Source organism: Triticum aestivum, chromosome 4A (assembly GCF_018294505.1).
Source record: "Triticum aestivum cultivar Chinese Spring chromosome 4A, IWGSC CS RefSeq v2.1, whole genome shotgun sequence".
Classification (NCBI taxonomy): Eukaryota; Viridiplantae; Streptophyta; class Magnoliopsida; order Poales; family Poaceae; genus Triticum; species Triticum aestivum.
This window is the reverse complement of record NC_057803.1, coordinates 385,116,636-385,138,626: the sequence shown is the minus strand read 5'-3', so window position 1 is coordinate 385,138,626 and position 21,991 is coordinate 385,116,636.

Sequence of the window (21,991 nt, the reverse complement as noted above, 5' to 3'; positions counted from 1 at the left end):
GGGGAGCGCGAGGGGGAGGAGCTGGAGAGGAGAGGGGGTGTCTGGGGGGTTCGGGGGAGCGAGGGAGGCCGATCCACGACGTCACCGGGCGAGGGGAGCGGCGAGGCGGCGAGCAGGTGCGTGGCGCGCGCTGCGGTCGCCGTCGGGCACCTGCCTGCCTGCCTGGCCGGCAAGCAGCTCGCTGGAGCGGCGCTGGGCTGGGCCGGCAGGTGGGCCGGGAGCAGGCGTCAGGTAAGTTTTTCCATTTCTTTCTGTTTTCTGTTTTTTTAATACTTCTGCAACTTTGTTGAATTAAATAAAATACTTAGGCAACTCCTAAAATCACCAAACTACTCCTGGTCCATAGTTGGATTATTTCCAACATGAAACATTTTAGTTTGGAGATACTTGAGCATTTAAATATTTTATATAATTTTAAATGCCCAAATTCAAATATTTATGATTTAATTCAAAAATCCTAAGATGGCCTAGGAAAATGTGCATCACTTTTGGCAGAGGTTCTGAACCAAGACAAAAATGATGGGCATTTTAGAAGGGCATTTCAGGTTCATTGAAAAAGTTTTTTAGTAAACCCTAATTGGTTTCAGAGGGGACTGGGGGTTCTGTCATCCCCATTTCAGGTTTCTGATGAAAGAGTAAACATGATGCAACACTCTAATGCATGGCTAACTAGGGTGTGACAAATATGGCGTCCATGGAGCGGGTCCGGTGCAGTGGACGAAGGCTTCGGCGGGCGCGTTGTACAGTGCTTTCGGTGAGGCGGATCTGTTATGGCGGACGAGGGCTTGTATGAAGGGCTAGCGAAGGGGTGGACGAGGGAGTCAGTGAAGGACCTACGCTATGGTGGATGATGGCACTGGTTAAGCAGATCCAGTGAAGTGGACCATGATGGCGGTCAAGGAGATCTGGAGCGGTGGACAAGCCAGTCGCTGAAACGGCTTCAGTGAAGTGGTGAGTTGGCAGTTGGGGGTTCCAAGGTGCGGAAGGTAGATCCGGCGGGGTGTGAGGTCCACCACTGCAGTGGAGGACTAGATTCGGCGGCTTGTCGTGGTTGGGGGGTCGGGGAGGGGAAGGGGAGGGGCTCTGGGGAAGAATGTTGGGGAAAAAGAGGGGAAAACAATGCAGTTAGCAAAGCAGCCCTTTTCCATTCATGTGGCAGGGGTAAAACAAGAATATCGCAGGGCTAAACTTTCGGGCGCGTGATATTTCGATGTGAGCGGGAAGTTTGAAAGCTTTTGGCGCCTAAAATTATAAGTATTCTGCTCTCGTACGGCCGACTATGATATCTTGGCCGACAATTTGTTTGTTTTGCATGCAAAAAAATGTGCAAGTTTTGAAAATCAGTGTCTCCAACTCGAAACTTAGATTGTCCATTCAATTCAAATATGGATCATTGAGCTACTACAAGCAAATACCATCATACGGTCCAATTCAATTGAAATTCCATATGTGTTTATCCTAAATATGATGACAAAAGAAAAAATGTGTATGTTTATGAATAAAGTGGATGATTATAAACTTTGAACATGCCCGTATGTGTATATCTCTAGGTTTGATATATGAATTTGAAATCACGAAATCCCGGCTTAAAAAATGTACCTCCGTTTAAACGAATTACAAAAGCAAATGATGGAGTCAAATTCCAAAATTCCAATCTTAGGTTTGTAATTCTTGTACATCAAGGTATATCACGCATGTTCAAAAGTATCGTTATCTCATAGTACAAACTGTGAAACAAATTGATCAACCATGAGTGCACAATATCTCAATTACGCTAAAGTCCCTCAAATATGGACACCTCACTCTTTATCTTAAGTCACCCCCACCACCACCACACACACACATAGAGAAGTAGTTCTCTCCCCAAACACCAACACAAGAGCACATTAACAACCCTCTCTCTTGTAAAGTCCGGACCCCAACATAGGTCTCTATCACTTTGTCTCTTGGGCATGCACACATCTCTTCCCTCACTCTCTAGGTCTCCCGCTATCTCTCTTACCCAAGCACACGCACTATGTAGAGTGTATATTTCCCATACACACAAAACGTCGCACCCAAACGTCTATCTCCCTAGTTATGTGGTTCTCGCGCACTCACCTCACACACCACCCCCACTGCAAACAAGAACACTTTGTCTCCTTGTGCACCACTCTCCTCTTTCTATCTCTCCCACATGCGGACCTGCCCTAGCTCCTTCCCTGTATACATATATGTCATGACTCTTTGCATAGCTCCCTAATGTATAATTGTTCTCGATTTCGCACATTGTTCTCTACACCATCTATTCTAGATCTCTCATGAAGTCCCTATCACACACACGATGACTCGCTTCCCTTGCGTCTCCGTTCATAGGCCAATTTCGGACAACATCAACATTGTCTCCCTATCTATACGCCATTTATGGACACAAACGACCCCTCTCGCCCCCTCTCTTCCTATGTCTCTCTCTCTCTCCGTCACTAGCTCTCTCTTTCTCTCGCTCTCACACCCCTCTCCCACACACACACTCGATGTCTCTTCCAAATAGTCTGCTCCCCCCGCCAGCACCTGTGCTATCTTGCTACTACACATGTCACACCATTCCCCCTTCCCTTATACTAGGTTTACATCATCAGTGGTCTCTCTACTCCACATACACTCTCTCCCTCTCACACACAAACGCGTGCACAAACACACACAGACACGCACAAACACCCATTTATCTAGATCCTCATCTCTCCTCATGTCTGCATGTGTATCTCACACACTCACTCTCTAATTATGTATACGTGTCTCCACGTTACACAATAGAAAGCCCCATGCACATGTCTCTCTCTATCCTCCACACACATAGACACAAAGAATCTCTTATCATTGCCTCAGTCTCTAACATATGACGCACGCACACTATCTCTCTCTCTCTCTCTCGCAAACATGCTCAACAAGGGTTTCCCCGTGAATAACTTACCGTCTAGTCATCAACAGTCGTGGCAGTACGGCGAACATGAGACGTGAAAAAGAATAAATCTACACGTACTTAGACCACCTAGTATGACTACTAGGACTAGAGCAAGCCAAAAAGCACGTCACCGTCACTCCCTCCTTGTCGGCGACGGGAAAATCTTTGTTTTACACAGTCGAGAAGTCATTGTGCTAAGGCCCCACATGCTGATGCATTGAATAGAATGTAGATGCTAGTTTACGGAAGCAAGTATCGATAATACGTTTGTATCTCCATACTTATATTTCTTCTCTTATAAAAACCGAGTTGGTGATGATGGTACGTGTGCCATCTTGCAATATAGACCATCCGATCTATATCTGATGGATGGAAATTAAACTAAAAGATACCCGCATTTGCAGACAAGGCCTTCCCTCGTTCATCCTTATCTCCAACAAACCTAATTGTTGAGCAATTAAGAAAGGAAGCCTCTGGAACAAACTGGTCTGGTGGCTGCTACCGGCGTCATCAATCCCCATGCCTCCGCTTAGTCCAACCACCAACCACCACCACACCCCACTCCTCTTCACCTTATCTCATATTTCTCGAGATATCATTAATTTTTACACATGGGATTACTCCCGCAATGGTCAATCACAACAAGTGTTTTATAAAAAAATGCATCTTGATGTTCCATCCAATGCACGGATCTTGCTAGTACTCCTACACAAGACTAAGTTGGTGATGCTGGTGTGTCTGCCATCCGTCGTTTTTGACCATTAGATCTACATCTAACGATTGTGAGGTAAGTTGTTTCCTTTTCTCACCAACATCCCACTTGTCTACCAATTTGCAGAAAGAACCCATAATTAGTATCTTAAAACCAACCACATCCCTTCCTGGCCTCACCAAAACAGCCCAAGGAATATATTCTAATTGAAACATAATATATCTCTAGTGACATGTATATCAAAATTAGAGTGTTTTGTACCAAGTTTGTGAATAAGTATTATTCTAATTATGATTCGTTGCAACGGACATGAACATTGCTAGTATTTCCAACCATGCATTTTTTCCTAGTATTCCATAGTTTCGAGTTTTCCATCAAGATATTAGTCACTCACGGTTGATATTTACTTTCAATCATTTACACATATGCACTATGTAACTAGCCTTGCTTATTGGCTTCCAAAGCTTAACTTTCACTCCTACTTACAATGTGTAGAGTATTTAACAAAAACCACCACTTTCAACCAGCCCTAGGAAGAATCTATTATACAAAAAATAGCAAAAACATACCCAAAATTTCTTAATCCACGCCAAAAACTACCTATTACTCCTACCGATTAGGTTTGTTTAAACCCATTTATGACAGGGTTGGCCCACACATCTGTGCTGATGAGGCAGCTTAAACCAACACATTTTGTTTGACCGTTGACATGAGGGACCTACATGTGACCTTCTATCATGTTATTCCCCCTCAAATCATTATTTTTCCTGAACATTACTTCAAACAGTACTGATGCGTGTTCGTCGGTGGCGCCGGTGATGAGCAAGTTGGCCGTCGCTCCGCCAGACGGGCCGGACGCCGCGCTGGCCTCCGCACGGGTTGGCAGGATGGCCGAGCATGACTCACGAGCGAGCAAGCCGCTGCGCTGGCCTTCGCTCGAGCCAGATGGCTGGCCTTAGTGCGGCACGCACGAGCAAGCCGCCGCGCTGCCGTGCCAATCTAGATAGCAAACCTTGCAAACAAGCAGCTGGACGGAGCTATCTTGGCTAGCTAGCGGCCGCGAGCGCCGGACGGAGCTGGCATGTGGGCTCCCGCAACATGGGCTCCGCACCGCCGGCAGTTTTGACCTCGCCTTCTGCCGGCAGCGGTAGCTGCGTCCCATGGCCGAGGATGACTAGGTGGATGGGCCATAGGTAGGAGGTCACTCAAGGATTTTTTTGGTAAGAGCATGTATAATGGTTGATAAGGTAGTCTTATCTTAAGTCTGTCACATATGCAAGTGGTAGTAGTTTATTGGCATTTTAGTGGTTTCTTGCATTATTAGAGCAAGTACAATAGAGCTGAGTCAGCGGGGTATAATAAATTAACTAGTATATTTCTGCTTAGTTGGAGGAAAGAGAAGAGGAGACAGAAGGTAAGAGGGCTCTTCGTGAAGAGCCAGCTCTAGCACGTGCTCCTAGGCACTTTGTGAGAATGAGAAGTGGGCCACATAATAAAAAAGTAGTACACTCTTTTGATCTATTATCGTACATGTTGGCTATAAGATGGGTTGTAGAGGACATGGCACTGGCTTATAGCCAGCAGCAGATGATAGTGGTTTCTTGTAAGGAACAATGTACGTACTACTAGCGCCAAAAGGCGATTCTAGGTTGCGTTGTACTGCAACGAGTACTACTAGTGGTCGCGGGAGTGTATACCTCGTTTTGTGGGTTCGATCCCAGCCGAACGCACGACGGCCTTTTATTTAAAATAGTACTACTACACTTCGCTGCGAGCCAATATTTTACACGGGTAGTTTGAGTTTTGAAGTCAAACGGACGTGCGGCCCCACAATCTGGGTGCACTGGACAGCCTAGCCACGTGAACAGGTTTTCCTTCCCAGCATCCCGTGGCTCGTGTGCTCGCCCTAACCGCACCTCGTTTGCAGCTTCCTCATCAGCTAGTAGCATATTTAAACTAGCGCCTCCCAATTAAGCCCGAGGAGCCAGAAAAGCCTGGCGGGGCATTGAGAACTGTGCAATATGGCTTTGTACGTAAAGTGCTCTACTCCCTCCGTCTAGGTGTGTAAGTCACCTTACGAAAACCAAATAATCCCAAAACACTTAGGCACCATACATTAACTCCCTTCTTGTTTTTTGTTTTGTGGAATATCAACCAATAAGATATGTGGGATGTGCATCCTTTCAATGACTTGAGACTACCAAACATAACATGCAGTGGTTAGTTCATTGCATGCAATGCTATTAATTAGCAAAAAGGCATTAAGTTTTCTCATTTTCCTCTCCGCCTTGGTCGTGATGCACAACGTAAGATGACTTACACACCTAGACGTAGGAAGTACTACTACTCTGTAGCTTGTGGCGTTGCACGCGTGGACTTCACTCCATTATCGGCTCTACTATAAAAGAAATTCCTCTTGACGTGTTTTTTTGAAACGGAGGCAAAAGCTTTGCTTCATCTCATTCATAAAGAAGGAACTACTAACAAAGTTCGACGAGATCCACTACACCTCCACAAATGGAAGCGAAAAGCCTAGTCTCGCTATATCAAATAACTCAAATGTTCTGCCCCCGCAGTAATCGTCGTTGATAAACAGGCTGCTAGTGTGTGCGTGTGAGGAGCGGCTGAAAAGAGCACCGAGAGTACCCACTAGGCCACTACGCAGGTGTACTTCCCCTGCGTTGATAGTACAGCGATGGTTCTAGAGAACAGTAGTACCCTCCACTTCCAACTGTAGCTCCTTGGCCCTGAGATTCAAGAATTCAAAAATGGTGCACTATACTATACTAGACTAGAAGTACAGTACATCGCACTACTAGTTGAGAAAAGTAGTACTAGTACTGCTACCGTACGAGTATGTACTCCTCCATCACATAATGTAAGACATTTTTTGACACTAGTTCGCGTGTACAAAAAATGGCAAAAACATACCCAAAATGTCTTAATCCACGCCAAAAACTACTACCTAGTGCCAAAAATTTCTTACTAGTGCTATTATTTACAGTATAATGCAATCCCATAACGTTCCATAATCCCTTTCTTTCAAAAAAAATCTCTTCTAGAGAGAAGATTGCTATCTCCACGCGAGCTTCTCATAGGCCAGCGCCACCGCATGCAGTCATGTGCGAGAGAGGGAGACATCCATGCAGCCTGCAAAGAGAGGAGAACGCGGGCGAACAGCCAATGGGCTGCATGGGGCATTTATAGCAGCTAGCTCCTCCCATCCATGCACCAGGGGTATTTCCGTCTAGAAAGCATGCAGCGAGCCCCTGCCTTGATATCCGGGTCTGCTCTTATGCGCAGAGTAAAAAGAATCGGAGGGAGTACTAGTAGTAAATAATAGCCTCACCCCTTCGCTGAGGAACGACATACAGTTGGAAGGGACAAGGCCATGCGGTTACTACACTCTAATCTCCTCCTCGCCAGTTCCCCTCCCCCCGAAGAGAAGGCAGTTCGTCGCTGCTCCCATGGATTCGCCATGTGGTTCTCCTCCTTGTCGGGGATGGGAGACCTTGGACGACGATCCTGTGGGAGAAATCGCACACCGCTCCGATGTCCTCACCACCGCAAGACACGGTGCTTCCTACACCAACTTTTTCAAGACGCTGCTTAAACAGGCCATGCTTGTTGGTCTTCCATGCGTCCTCGAGGAGAAGGTTCTTCTATGGGACAATCCTTCAAGCAGTCCACCGCTCCCCGGCCATGGTTGCACATTGACTCCGCTAGAGTTGCCGACGTTTAGAGGTAGTCGGATTTTGTCCGATGAGCAAGTTAATAATGGAGTTTGATCATGTAGTACTTAGTTATTCCATTTCCATCCCATAATTTCTCTACTGCCCACTGTCTTATATATAGGTCTGGGTCGGTGCCAACGAAGATTGGCTTGCATACCTCCGGCCGGATACCACCATCGTTTTGCACAACATCCACCGCAGTGCGGCCGTTCCAATAGACCCCTTCTCCACCATTGGGATCGGCCTTTCGGACTAGCTGGGCTTAAATACGTATGACGATGCCTACATGAGATTGAAGAAGATAGCAATTGCGGACCCGCCGACAAAGCGACGCGGCTACGACGATTACTATCTCATCGCGGTGTTCAACATAAGGATTGCCATCAATGCAAGAGGCAGTAACGGTAGAGGCTGACGCATGTTGGCGGCGGCAGATTTGTACCCCTACACGTTCGAAGACGCCGTGCGCCATCTAGGCCGCATCTTCGCGGTGACAAGCCAGGGGACTTGTTTCACCTGGTTGCCATCGTACGGTACGGGAGATTACAAACGGAATGCACAAACCATAATTTGCATCCCTAATGGTACTCCATTATTTTGCAGGGACCAGTCGTCCCCCGATCAAAATAAGATCGCCAATCCTGGATGTGCATTTGCATCCACGATCCAGTCTAACCTGGAACCTTGTAGCTGACTTTGGCATATTGGGATCAACTATCTTAGCAGTCGTTACCCATGGTACCACTGATGTGGAACATGGTCACACAATCTACCACGATCGGACCGTCACCATCTACCCAGGTATTCCATTTTTTAACCCTCTTGCCTTCTCTTTCATTGTTGTACTAGTAGTATACTTTGTAGTACTTGTAGGAGTACTTTTTTCCTTGGAGGACGCGTATAGCTAGCTAGGCCCTTGAAGACTTGAACCCACTAGCTGCCACCATTTTTGTTTTTCCATGTCTTACTATCTCATCGATGTAGCCAAGAGTGGCTATATATAATAAGCCGGTTATTTTACTTCCTCTATAGCGGAGTAGTACTATTTGCTGCACAGTATTACTGACCGCCATATTTGATCACAACATTATTATGCATGGACCTTGACTATGTACGTCACCATGTGTCCAGATCTGGGATGCCACGTGTACCAGATGCTACGTGGGCGCCGAGGAACACTCTTGGAGAGTACTCGCTTTTCATCGGGGATAGCTACCCTATTGTGAAGCGGATGCCACCTTCCGTGCACGAAGCGGAAGGCTTGCCGTTCATGAAGCATGGTTGTGTCTTCAGTGTGCACTGACGGATGAACGACATGCTGGGACACGCTATCCCTCAGGAGCAGGCATACGCTAATCATGGATCGCAGGAGGTGCAGGTCGCCACAGCGAGCAGCTGCCCCGCTCCCATAGTCTCCTACCCCTCGGGAGGAGGGCGCAGGGGTCTGCAGGAGAGGGGCCGAGATCCGACATCACCACTACGGCGTTCAGAGCAAGGTGTTCTCAGGAGGTAGGCCCTCTGCTGGGGAGGTGCCTCAGGGCCTGCCCCTGGCGGAGGACTCGTGGTCATCGGGGGAACCGCTGGCGACCGCTCTACCCCATCGGCGGCGTCCTGGTTTCCGGTCGTCGTTGATGGCACTAGAGTGTGGTGCAAGGCGGGGCCCTCCTTTGGTGATATGAAGCAAGGCCGGTACCTGTGAAGAAGGCCCAGTGCCTGTGAAGCTCACCGCCCCGTGACACTCTCACGTAATAATGAGTGGGGCTGTACACGCCCCGGAGTCTCAGGGGTGCCGGCCTCAGGCCCTGGGGCTCCCTCCCACGCCTAGTGGCAGCACTTAGCTCCGCGCTGGTGAGAAGAAGTCCAAGACTAGATTAGGTGTCGGACACGGCCTTTTGTCTGCTTTGGTTGCTTTGGTTGTCACTTTCCCCCGCTGGATTTAAGTTGGATCCGGATTTGAGATTTGCGTGTGTTCGGGGAAGGGGTGCTTAGTCTCGTTCGAGCAATTTCTCGCATTTTGATTACCACTTCGCCTCAGCTGCCTCCCCTCGTGAGCCCCTCGCGAGCCGGGTCAGGCCTAGCTTGTGCGCAGCCCAGACTATCGCCGCCGCGTCCTCTCAGGAGGGTTTTTTACTGCAGATCCTACGGATTCGATCAGGGAACGCTCGGGACACCACAGCCTCCCACAGGCTACCTCAGGGCCCGCACGGGACAAAGGTAAACTAGCCGACCAGCGCGTCGCTTAAGCCAACCACTTGGCGCGGGCGCATGGGCAATGTAACGTCTACTAATACGATGAACACAAGTTTTACATGAGGGGTTCCCCCTCCAAAATGCTCTCACAGCCATCAGGCCAAAACCTGAGTTCTATTCATGCAGGGTAAGGAAACATGAACGATGCATGATCAGTCGGATAAATCCCCCAATGCATCCTCAGGAGCACCACCCGAACCGTTGCTGGCGTCGCTGAACTCGCCATCGCTGTCTGCGTCGCCGCCAGCGGCGTCAGGGCCGTTCACCACACCGCCCTCGTCGGCAGCCACGATCACGCCGTCGTTGTCTGAAGCAAAGGCCCTGACAAGAGCATCCACATTGTCTTCCACCCAGTGCGCCAGGTCATCTCGGACGGCCTGGGGGACTGGGGTAATGGCGGCGTCGAAATCTATGTGGGGATCCATGTTCCGGAGATGGCTGAAGACGCTAGAAAAGGCGCGCCCGAGCAGGGCGCGGCTCCTCTCCTCCACCAACCTGTCGGCCCTGACCGACCGCGCCTCCAGCTGTGTCACCACGTCGGTGAAGAACTGAAGGTTGCCGGCATAGTTGACTGCGTGCGGCTCGCTAACAGCCGCCTCGCAGATGTTGCCCAAGGCTGTGTTGGCTCTCTCCCGGAGCGTGGTGAGCATGGGGCCGTTCTCATGCTCCAAGATCCGCCGCTGACGTATCCCGTCCGCATTCTGGCGCGTGACGACCTCAGCCTCCTCCACCCGCTGGCGAAGAAGGAGCACCTCGGCCTGGGAGGTGGTTGACTCCCCTTGCGCTACCTCAAGGGCGGCCCGAAAAGCATCGGCCCGCCGCGTCGCTTCCTCCAGCTTGGCCCTCAGGGCAGCAGTCCTACCTTCAGCCTCGGCCCGGATCAACCCCAGCCTCTCCTCGAACTCGTGCTCGAGGTTCAAGCGCGCCATCGCCACCCGACGTCCGACCTCCTCCAGGACACGGGCTTCCCGTGCAGCGACATCATCCTCCGCCTGCGTCACCAAGCGCTCCCTCGTCTCCAGACGCTCGTACTCGCAGGTACGTTCGGCAGCTTCCAGCGTCAGCGCCTCCTCACGCTTCTGGAGCTCTGCTAGGTCGCCAGAGGCCACCTTCATCGACGCGAGGGCTGCCTCACGCAGCTCCACTTGCTCCTCCAGTGAGTGGCACCAGGCCAGGAGCTCCCGAGCCCGCTCCTCCGCCGCCTCTCGTCGCCGGTCAGCTTCTCGGGCCTCCTCAGCGGCCCAAGATCGGGCCTCCCGAGAGGCCAAGCGACGCCTTGGCCTCTGCGTCGTCAAGATCGCGCTGACGGCGTGCAAGGGCGATGGCGCCCTCTAGCTCGCGCCTCTCTGCAGCCAGGCGCAGGCCCTCGGCCTCAAGGCGCGCGTCTTCATCAGCAAGCTCCTCACCAAGCAGGCTCACCGCATCAGCCGCCCTTCGAAGGAATCCTTGGCGAAGAGCGCGATGCTCCCGAGCGCGCTCGAGCACGTCTTCCACAGCATCATCTGCCCCAAGAAAGCGCCGGGGGCCACGAATCAGCACTCCCCCTCCGGGCAGGGGGATAGGGCTGGCACCCTCGCGACGGTCGGGCACGCCACGCCAGAAGCCCGGCCTGGAGCCAGCCCGTCCCCAGATGAAGAGCGCAGGGAGCGCCTCAGCCAATCGCAGTCCACGACCAGGCGAGAAGCCCATGGCAGGCTGGCGAGGTGCGCAGGGCCACGATGCGCCTCGAGACGGTTCGCCTCTCCGATCGCCCTCACCACAAGGGCTCTGCTGCTCGGAGCGCTGGAGGACGGTGGAGGAGCGAAGCCAAGGGGGACGGCACCTCAGCCGTCTCCGCGAGCTCGGCTGGAAGGGGCCTGCGGAGCAAGGATCAGTAAAAGCAACAGAAGGATCGGGAGGTGGGAAAGGAGAAGGCTTACTCATCAATGGAGAAGTACTTCCTACGCTTCAACAGGCGACAAGAGTAATTGTCGCCCAGGGCCTCCCTTCTCTTCCGGAGGGCCTCAAAGTCCACGCGGAAGCGGCCCAAGAGTTGAGCGCAGGGATCAACCTGCAACAAAGACGGAGCGTCAAGGCGATCCGTGTCAGGGGCGCCTGCCTGATGCACGCTGCCAATCGCCTCGCCAAGAGAAGCGGCTGGAGCCTCAGGGGCCTCAGTCGCAGGCGCTGAGGGCAGCTGCTTGCCACCCTCAGCCTCAGCGGCACGGGCCCCAAGAGTTGCTCCCTCATGAGCATCGCCCGGCACTGTCACCCTGTCGGGAGCCCCCTCGGCCTCTGGCGCCTCATGCCTCCCTGCTCTGCCACTTGAGGAAGAGTCGCCTTGGCCGACTGGAAGGGCAGTCACCATCACTGGGTTCTCGCGAGGCCCCTGGAGGCCGGCAGGGCGCGGCCCCCACTCATCAAAGATAGGCATCTGATTCACAAAATCGCCCCTGTTCTGGCAGAGGTACAGCAAGGCCCCTCCCTGCTGGATGCTGCCATGGTTGGGGTCCCCAGTCAGGATCAAGAGCGATGTCCTCAGCACTTCAGGCATCGGGTCCTCTTCCTGGAGCCTCATACGATCATCACGCCCGCTGAAGGCCCACATCCGGTGGGAGTGGCGTTGGAGAGGAGCAATGCGGGGTAGCAGGAACTCCTTCACCACCTTGGGCGCTGTCACGCCAAGCGACCTCAAGAACGTGAAGCGGTGCCAGACGAAGACGAGCTGGGGGCTCTCAAGCGTCTCTTGGCCCCAGCCCGAATTGGGAAAAGCAGGCGAAGTTGGCTCCAATAGCAGGGGGCTGGGCACCCCTGCATCCACATACAGCCACCGCTCGCAGAACCCAGCCGCTGGCAGAGGGAGCCTGAAGTCAATCCCTGAGGCCGCTGTCTCAGACGTGGCAACGAATCTCACGCACGCCCAGCATTGGGTAGGGTCGACAAGGCGCAGAGAGAAGAAGTGGCGTAGCAAGGCAACCGAAGGAAGGATGCCCATCATTGCCTCGCAAACAAAGGCGAAGACCGAAAGGAGGGTGATGGATTCAGGACCCAGATGCATCATGTGGATCTGATGGTGGGAAAGCACGACATTGAAGAAATCAGAAAAGGGGGGAACCAGACCCGCCCACAGGGCGTCGGCAAAATACGGGACCTCGGTGACTATCCTATCGATGGAGAAGTGGGACGCGGGCCAGGCCGTCGTCCTCCCGCATTCGTTGAAGATAGTGGCCAGAGCCGAGCTGACCTTGCCCAAGCCCTTGGCGGGGGCCGCCAACGGCGGTGACCAAGGCGGAGGCATGGGTTTCTTCCCTCTTCCCTTCTTCGTCAGAGCCATGGCGATTGGAAGGTGGGGAAGGTTCGAGATTGGGTTGAAAACAGAAGCTGGATTCGAGAGGAGGAAGGACAGAGGGCACTCGAGCAACAGAAAGGGGAGCGGTTGTGTACGACTATGAGTCCGCCTAGCATGGCGCAAAATAAGGGGGCGTGGGGGAACAGTGCCGCCCAGGCCCAATCAACCGCCACGCGGCGCCTGAGGCCGCAGGCTGTTAGGGCCCGTGGCGCTTCGCTCTTGCCCTTTCGCCTCCTTGCACGGCCAAGTCCGGGCGCGCCTTGGGCCCGGGGGCTACTGTCGGCTTTCTGGGAACAGGGGTCCCCAGACTTGCCTGCTTGCGGCGTGGCTCAAAAGGGGGCCCAGCGCGGCCCATCTTCATCAACACAGACCCAAGACCCTCGCGACGGGCCAAGCCTCGCGGGGCGGACGACACGGAGCTTCCTCAGGCACGGCCTCATCAGGCTGGCTCGCGAGGAGGCAGAGAGATCAAGGCGGGGTACCTCACGAGGTGCCCGTGACGCAAGCCATGACGACCAAAGGTGCCAGGCGGGCGCCAGCCGCGCAGTGTCCTTCTTTCCTCTTTGGTGCAAAGGGAGCAAGCGCAGGCGAGAGCATCAAGCAAAGGCACCCGTTTCAGTGCAACGAGACCAAGACCAGTCCAACGGCAGGGAGGAAGTCATTGTGGAGCCCAAGCCAGCGTCACCACCAGAGCCTTTGGCAGGCGAGGACCAACTTTAGTCAGGATAAGTGTACCAGATGTTCCCCTTCAAAATGGCCAATTGTTGGCGCCCTTCCCGCTCAATATTTGGGAAGAGGCCCAGGGACTTTGCCTATAAATAGGACTAGCCACCCACAGGGTAGAAGAGAGGAGATCGGATCGCAATCGAGAAGAGAGAGAGAGAAGGGTGACTGAACTCCTCCTAGCAGTTCGTCGCCCCAGCCAAGAACAGACCCTCGCGAGGTTGTTCTTCCTTGTATTGCTCATCCATCAGCCCAAGACGCAATCCACCACACCACACACTGGAGTAGGGTATTACACCACAACGGTGGCCCGAACCAGTATAAACCCTGTTTCTGTTGTGCTGTTCTTTCCATAGCTTAGATCTTAGCGAGGCGGAGGGGTGCAGGTAGGTAGAAGGCGAAATCTCCGCGCGCTCCCTAGTGTTCGAACCTCAAGGGTCTGCCGGAACCCGAAATCCGACACTTTGGATATATGTGACGTGGCGGCATCATACAGTAGCATCGTCCGCTATAGTTGTAGTGCACTCCTACTAGGACGACAACTCCTATAAAACCTTGCGCTTGGATCTTTGCCTCTTCGGAAGGTTCAATAGTTCGTACTCATGTGAACCTTGCACTTGGCTCTTCGCCTCTTCGGAAGGTCCAACAATGATGATACTACAGTACAATATGCTTCTAGAAATCTGACACCGATTGAACTGCTGCACATCCACCGCGACGGCAAGGGCGAGGGTGAGGGAGAGTGAGAGGGAGAGGGAAAGGGAGAGGGCGCTGTAGTCAAAATCCTCTCCTCGTCCTGCGAACCACCGCGCGCGTGGACGAGGGAGAGGCGTAGTAAGCAAGCTTCTCCTCGTTCGGCGAGTTGACGGGACACATCAAAGCAGTACTAGTACTAGTAGTAGTAGTCCATACTACGTCTTTCCGATTAATATGGCTTAATTTGAAATGAGAAAAATACACTGGCGGTCAACGTATGTAACAATACGCTCTTTACGGTCACTATATATAGTTTTGCGGCGATTATACGATTACTAGCTCATTGTAGAGCACCGTATTGCACCCTACTAACCGGCCACATAGTCGATGTGGAACTTTGTTGACTGGTTAAATTGTCAACTGGTTTCTGGGTCCCACCTGTCAGTTCGTAGAGCAAAGAAATCAGTTAAACAAAACTTTATGCAGGCGCGACACGAATCCAACCCTTGCGCGTGAACCGCCCTGGCTGTGTATGTGAGTGCATGCACATGTCCTCCCTCAGTCTTCCAACAAAGAGTGTACATTGTCTATAAAACAAAGCGTGTAGTACATGATGTACATCTACACTTCCAATGCATTTAGCCTTTAATCTAAATCGATATTGCTTGACTAATGCACCAACTTGTGCTCTAGGTATAGGCTACATGTCTATCCTTAATTACAACATGCAACGGCCTTCATTTAATCTTCTTATTTCAATGATCACATGCACACATAAGTCTGCTACTTTTGGGCGTTAATTATGCCCTGGTCAATGTGTAAATCTCTAAATGTAAGATACGTCTCCAACGTATCTATAATTTTTGATTGCTCCATGCTATATTGTCTACTGTTTTGGACTATATTGGGCTTTATTTTCCACTTTTATATTATTTTTGGGACTAACCTATTAACCGGAGGCCCAGCCCAGAATTGCTGTTTTTTGCCTATTTCAGTGTTTCGATATACAGAATATCAAACGGAGTCCAAACGGAATAAAATCTTCAGAAACGTGATTTTCTCACCGAACGTGATCCAGGAGACTTGGACCCTACTACAAGGGATCAAAGAGGCGGTCACGAGGGAGGGGGCGCCCCCCTAGGGCGCGCCCCCTGCCTCATGGGCCCCTCGGTGCTCCACCGACGTACTCCTTCCTCCTATATATACACACGTACCCCCAAACGACCAGAATAGGAGCCAAAAACCTAATTCCACCACCGCAACTTTCTGTATCCACGAGATCCCGTCTTGGGGCCTGTTCCGGAGCTCCGCCGTAAGAGGGCCGTCATCATGGAGGGCTCCTACTGGATTGATACCTTGGTTCTCAAAAACTGAGGGAAATACTTACGCTACTCTGCTGCATCATCCCTTCCTCTTCGGGGAAAACCAACGCAAGCTCAAGACGTAGCAAGAATGATTTATGGCGCCGTTGGCGGGGAGTCTACGCAAAAAGTCAACATACCAAGTACCCATCACAATCCCTATCTCTTGCATTACATTATTTGCCATTTGCCTCTCGTTTTCCTCTCCCCCCAATTCACCCTTGCCATTTTATTCGCCCTCTCTCTCTCTATCCTCCCTCTCTGTTTGCCTCTTTTATCTGCTTGCTTTTTGTTTGCTCATGTGTTAGATTGCTTGTTTGTCGCGATGGCTCAAGATACTACCAAATTGTGTGACTTCACCAATACCAATAATAATGATTTCATTAGCACTCCGATTGCTCCTCTTACCGATGTTGAATCTTGTGAAATTAATACTACTTTGTTGAATCTTGTTATGAAAGATCAATTCTCCGGCCTTCCGAGTGAAGATGCCGCTACTCATCTGAATAGCTTCGTTGATTTATGTGATATGCAAAAGAAAAAAGATGTCAATAATGATGTCGTTAAACTGAAGCTATTTCCTTTTTCGCTTAGAGATCGTGCTAAAGCTTGGTTTTCGTCTTTGCCTAAGAATAGTATTGATTCATGGAACAAGTGCAAAGATGCTTTTATCTCTAAGTATTTTCCTCCCGCTAAGATCATCTCTCTTAGAAATGATATTATGAACTTTAAACAACTTGATCATGAACATGTTGCACAATCTTGGGAGAGAATGAAATTAATGATACGTAATTGCCCTACTCATGCTTTGAATTTGTGGATGATTATACAAAAAATTTATGCCGGATTGAACTTTGCTTCTAGAAATATTTTATATTCGGCCGCGGGACGCACTTTTATGGAAATCACTTTAGGATATGCTACTAAACTCTTAGATAATATTATGGTTAATTATTCTCAATGGGATACAGAAAGAACTTCTAATAAAAAAGTGCATGCGATAGAAGAAATTAATGTGTTGAGTGGAAAGATGGATGAACTTATGAAATTATTTGCTTCTAAGAGTGTTTCTTATGATCCTAATGATATGCCTTTGTCTACTTTGATTGAGAATAACAATGAATCTATGGATGTGAATTTTGTTGGTAGGAATAATTTTGGTAACAACGCTTATAGAGGGAATTTTAATCCTAGGCCATATCCTAGTAATCCTTCTAATAATTATGGGAATTCCTACAACAACTCTTATGGAAATTACAATAAGATGCCCTCTGATTTTGAATCTAATATTAAATAATTTATTTCTTCGCAAAAGAATTTTAATGCTATGATTGAAGAAAAATTGCTTAAGATTGATGATTTGGCTAGGAACATTGATAGAATTTCTCTTGATGTTGATGCTTTGAAACTTAGATCTATTCCACCTAAGCATGATATTAATGAGTCCCTAAAATCCATGAGAATTCCAATTGATGTGTGTAAAGAAAGAACCGCTAGGATGCGTGCTTCCAAAGATGCCTTTATTAAAGCATGTTCTACTAATTCTTATGAAAATCAAGATGAAGATCTAAAAGTTATTGATGTGTCTCCTATTAAATATTTATTTTGCATTATGAATCTTGATGAAACTGAATATGATCTTCCTTTACCTAGAAGGCGTTCTAAAAATTCGGAGTATTTAGATCTTAATGATGAAATTGATGAAAGTGGGATTGAAAGAAATAAAAATCTAGATGTTGCTAAACCCACTATATTGGATTTCAAGGAATTTAATTATGAAAATTGCTCTTTGTTGATTGTATTTCCTTGTTTCAATCCGTGCTAAATTCTCCACATGCTTATAGTCGAAATAAAGCCTTTACCGAACATATTGTTGATGCCTTGATGCAATCTTATGAAGAAAAACTTGAGTTGAAAGTTTCTATCCCTAGAAAACTCTATGATGAGTGGGAACCAACTATTAAAATTAAAGATCATGAGTTTTATGCTTTGTGTGATATGGGTGCTAGTGTCTCTACTATTCCCAAGACTTTGTGTGATTTACTAGATTTCCGTAATTTTGATGATTGCTGTCTAAACTTGCATCTTGCGGATTCCACTATTAAGAAACCTATGGGAAGAATTAATGATGTTCTTATTGTTGCAGATAGGAATTATGTGCCCGTAGATTTCATTGTTCTTGATATAGATTGCAATCCTTCTTTCCCTATTATTCTTGGTAGACCTTTCCTTAGAACGGTTGGTGCGATTATTGATATGAAGGAAGGGAATATTAGATTTAAATTTCCATTAAAAAAGGGAATGGAACACTTTCCAAGAAATAAAATAAAATTACCATATGAAACTATCATGAGAGCCACTTATGGATTGCCTACCAAAGATGGCAATACCTAGATCTATTCTTGCTCGTTATGCCTAGCTAGGGGCGTTAAACGATAGCGCTTGTTGGGAGGCAACCCAATTTTATTTTTATTCCTTGCTATTTGCTCCTGTTTAGTAAGAAATAAATTATTTAGCCTCTGTTTAGGTTGTGTTTTTGTGTTTAATTAGTGTTTCTGCCAAGTAGAACCGTTGGGAAGACTTGGGGAAAGTCTTGTTGAACTTGCTGTAAAAAACAGAAACTTTAGCACTCACGAGAACTGCTTTCATTTTTATTTGAAGAGTGATATTTAGTTAATTATTTTGGAATATGATTACTAGATAAATTCCTCACGTCCAGCAATTTATTTTAGAATTTTTGGGGTTCCGGATCTTGCGCTAGGTACAGATTACTACAGACTGTTCTGTTTTTGACAGATTATGTTTTTCGTGTGTTGTTTGCTTATTTTGATGAATCTATGGCTAGTAAAATAGTTTATAATCCATATAGAAGTTGGAATACAGTAGGTTTAACACCAATATAAATAAATAATGAGTTAATTACAGTACCTTGAAGTGGTCTTTTGTTTTCTTTCGCTAACGGAGCTCACGGGTTTTCTTTCTTGAGTTTTGTGTTGTGAAGTTTTCAAGTTTTGGGTGAATTATTTTGATGGATCATGGAACAAGGAGTGGCAAGAGCCTAAGCTTGGGGATGCCCATGGCACCCCCAAGATAATCCAAGGACACCAAAAATTTAAAGCTTGGGGATGCCCCGGAAGGCATCCCCTCTTTTCGTCCACTTCCATCGGTAATTAATTTAAAGAAACTATTGATCTCTCATGCTCCACTTAAATTAATTTGAGATTCTATTAATAGCATGGTAATTTGCGGAATAATAATATGCTTGGTATTCAAGATTTGTGAAACTTTCCTTTGAGTGTGTTGAATACTAAGAAAAGATTGAAGCATGATAATTGTTTTGAGATATGGAGGTGATAATATTAAAGTCATGCTAGTTGAGTAGTTATGAATTTAAAGAATACTTGTGTTGAAGTTTGTGATTCCCATAGCATGCACGTATCGTGAACCGTTATGTGATGAAGTCAGAGCATGATTTATTTATTGACCGTCTTCCTTATGAGTGGCGGTCGGGGACGAGCGATGGTCTTTTCCTACCAATCTATCCCCCTAGGAGCATGCGCGTAGTACTTTGCTTTGATAACTTCTAGATTTTTGCAATAAGTATATGAGTTCTTTATGACTAATGTTGAGTCCATGGATTATACGCACTCTCACCCTTCCACCTTTGCTAGCCTCTCTAATACCGCGCACCTTTCACCGGTATCATACACGTACCATATACCTTCCTCAAAACAGCCACCATACCTACCTATTATGGCATTTCCATAGCCATTCCGAGATATATTTCCATGCAACTTTCCACCATCTAGTTCATCATGACACATCCATCATTGTCATATTGCTTAGCATGATCATGTAGTTGACATGGTATTTGTGGCAAAGCCACCGTTCATAATTCTTTCATACTTGTCACTCTTGATTCATTGCATATCCTGGTACACCGCCGGAGGCATTCATGTAGAGTCATACTTTGTTTTAGTATCGAGTTGTAATCATTGAGTTGTAAATAAATAGAAGTGTGATGATCATCATTGAATAGAGCATTGTCCCAATAAAAAAAGAGAGAGAAAGGCCAAAGAAAAAAAAAGAAGGCCCAAAAAAAAGGGGCAATGCTACTATCCTTTTTCCACACTTGTGCTTCAAAGTAGCACCATTATATAGCGAGTCTCATATATTGTGCTTCAAAGTAGCACCATGTTCTTCATATAGAGAGTCTCATATGTTGTCACTTCCATATACTAGTGGGAATTTTACGTTATAGAACTTGGCTTGTATATTCCAATGATGGGCTTCCTCAAATTGCCCTAAGTCTTCGTGAGCAAGCAAGTTGGATGCACACCCACTAGTTTCTTTTGTTGAGCTTTCATACATTTATAGCTCTAGTGCATTCGTTGCATGGCAATCCCTACTCACTCACATTGATATCTATTGATGGGCATCTCCATAGCCCGTTGATACGCCTAGTTGATGTGAGACTATCTTCTCCCTTTTTGTCTTCTCCACAACCACCATTCTATTCCACCTATAGTGCTACATCCATGGCTCACGCTCATGTATTGCGTGAAGATTGAAAAAGTTTTGAAAAAGTTAGAGTATGAAACAATTGCTTGGCTTGTCATCGGGGTTGTGCATGATTTAAATACTTTGTGTGGGGAAGATGGAGCATAGCCAGACTATATGATTTTGTAGGGATAACTCTCTTTAGCCATGTTATTTTGAGAAGACATAATTGCTTTGTTAGTATGCTTGAAGTATTATTATTTTCTATGTCAATATAAACTTTTATCTTGAATCTTTCTAATCTGAATATTCATACCACAATTAAGAAGATTTGCATTGAAATTATGCCAAGTAGCACTCCGCATCAAAAATTCTCTTTTTATCAATTACCTACTCGAGGATGAGCAGGAATTAAGCTTGGGGATGGCTGATACGTCTCCAACGTATCTATAATTTTTGATTGCTCCATGCTATATTATCTACTGTTTTCGACTATATTGGGCTTTATTTTCCACTTTTATATTATTTTTGGGACTAACCTATTAACCGGAGGCCCAGCCCAGAATTGTTGTTTTTTGCCTATTTCAGTCTTTCGGTTAAACAGAATATCAAACGGAGTCCAAATGGAATAAAATCTTCGGAAACGTGATTTTCTCACCGAACGTGATCCAGGAGACTTGGACCCTACTGCAAGGGGTCAAAGAGGCAGTCACGAGGGTGGGGGTGCCCCCCTGCCTCGTGGGCCCCTCGATGCTCCACCGACATACTCCTTCCTCCTATATATACACACGTACCCCCAAACGATCAGAATAGGAGCCAAAAACCTAATTCCACCGCCGCAACTTTCTGTATCCACGAGATCCCATCTTGGGGCCTATTCCGGAGCTCCGCCGGAAGAGGGCCGTCATCACGGAGGGCTCCTACTGGATTGATACCTTGGTTCTCAAAAATAGAGGGAAATACTTACGCTACTCTGCTGCATCATCGCTTCCTCTTCGGGGAAAACCAACGCAAGCTCAAGATGTAGCAATGTACAGTCTTTCACGGATGTAGGGAGTAGGTTGAGCACTTGAGCGTGATCGTGTGTGTTGCGTCGTGTGTTGTGTGCCGCATGGGTGCGTGAGTGTTGCGTGCGTCCATGTGTACGTGTGAGTGTTGCATGTTGCATGCATGCATGCATGCATGCATGGGGCTTACTCCCTCCCATTAACATGTTCATATTTCAAGCTTCCTCTGTTCCCTCCATATGGTGATACTCCCTCTGTTCCCAAATAGTATGGAGTAAAAGCCTCCCTCTGTTCCCGAATATGGAGTATTTATCTTTCTATAGATTTCAACAAGTGACTAGGTACGGAGCAAAATGAGTGAAGTGAGCGTAGAGGCATAGGGATACTGTAGAAAGGAAGTCCTCGCGATCCATTGTTCCCCATCTCGGTCAGAGAGAACTATTTAACTAGTCTTCGTAGTGAAGTGACAATACACGCTGCAGCAGATGGGACACGTAATTAATAAGCTGAACCAGCGTGTTGGTGTTACTAAATCAGCCTTACCCAGTACTGCCATCTCTTCTTCTTCCTCCTCTCTTCTTCTTCCTCCTCTCTTCCCCATCGTCGGCCGCACACCATTTACCCCCGCCCACTACTCGGCCACACGAGGAGAAGCTTCTTTGCTCGCCCGCCCGAATCCACTTCCCCACTAGCTCGCAGGCACCGAAAACCCCAATGGCAGAACCGGCTGACACGCAGA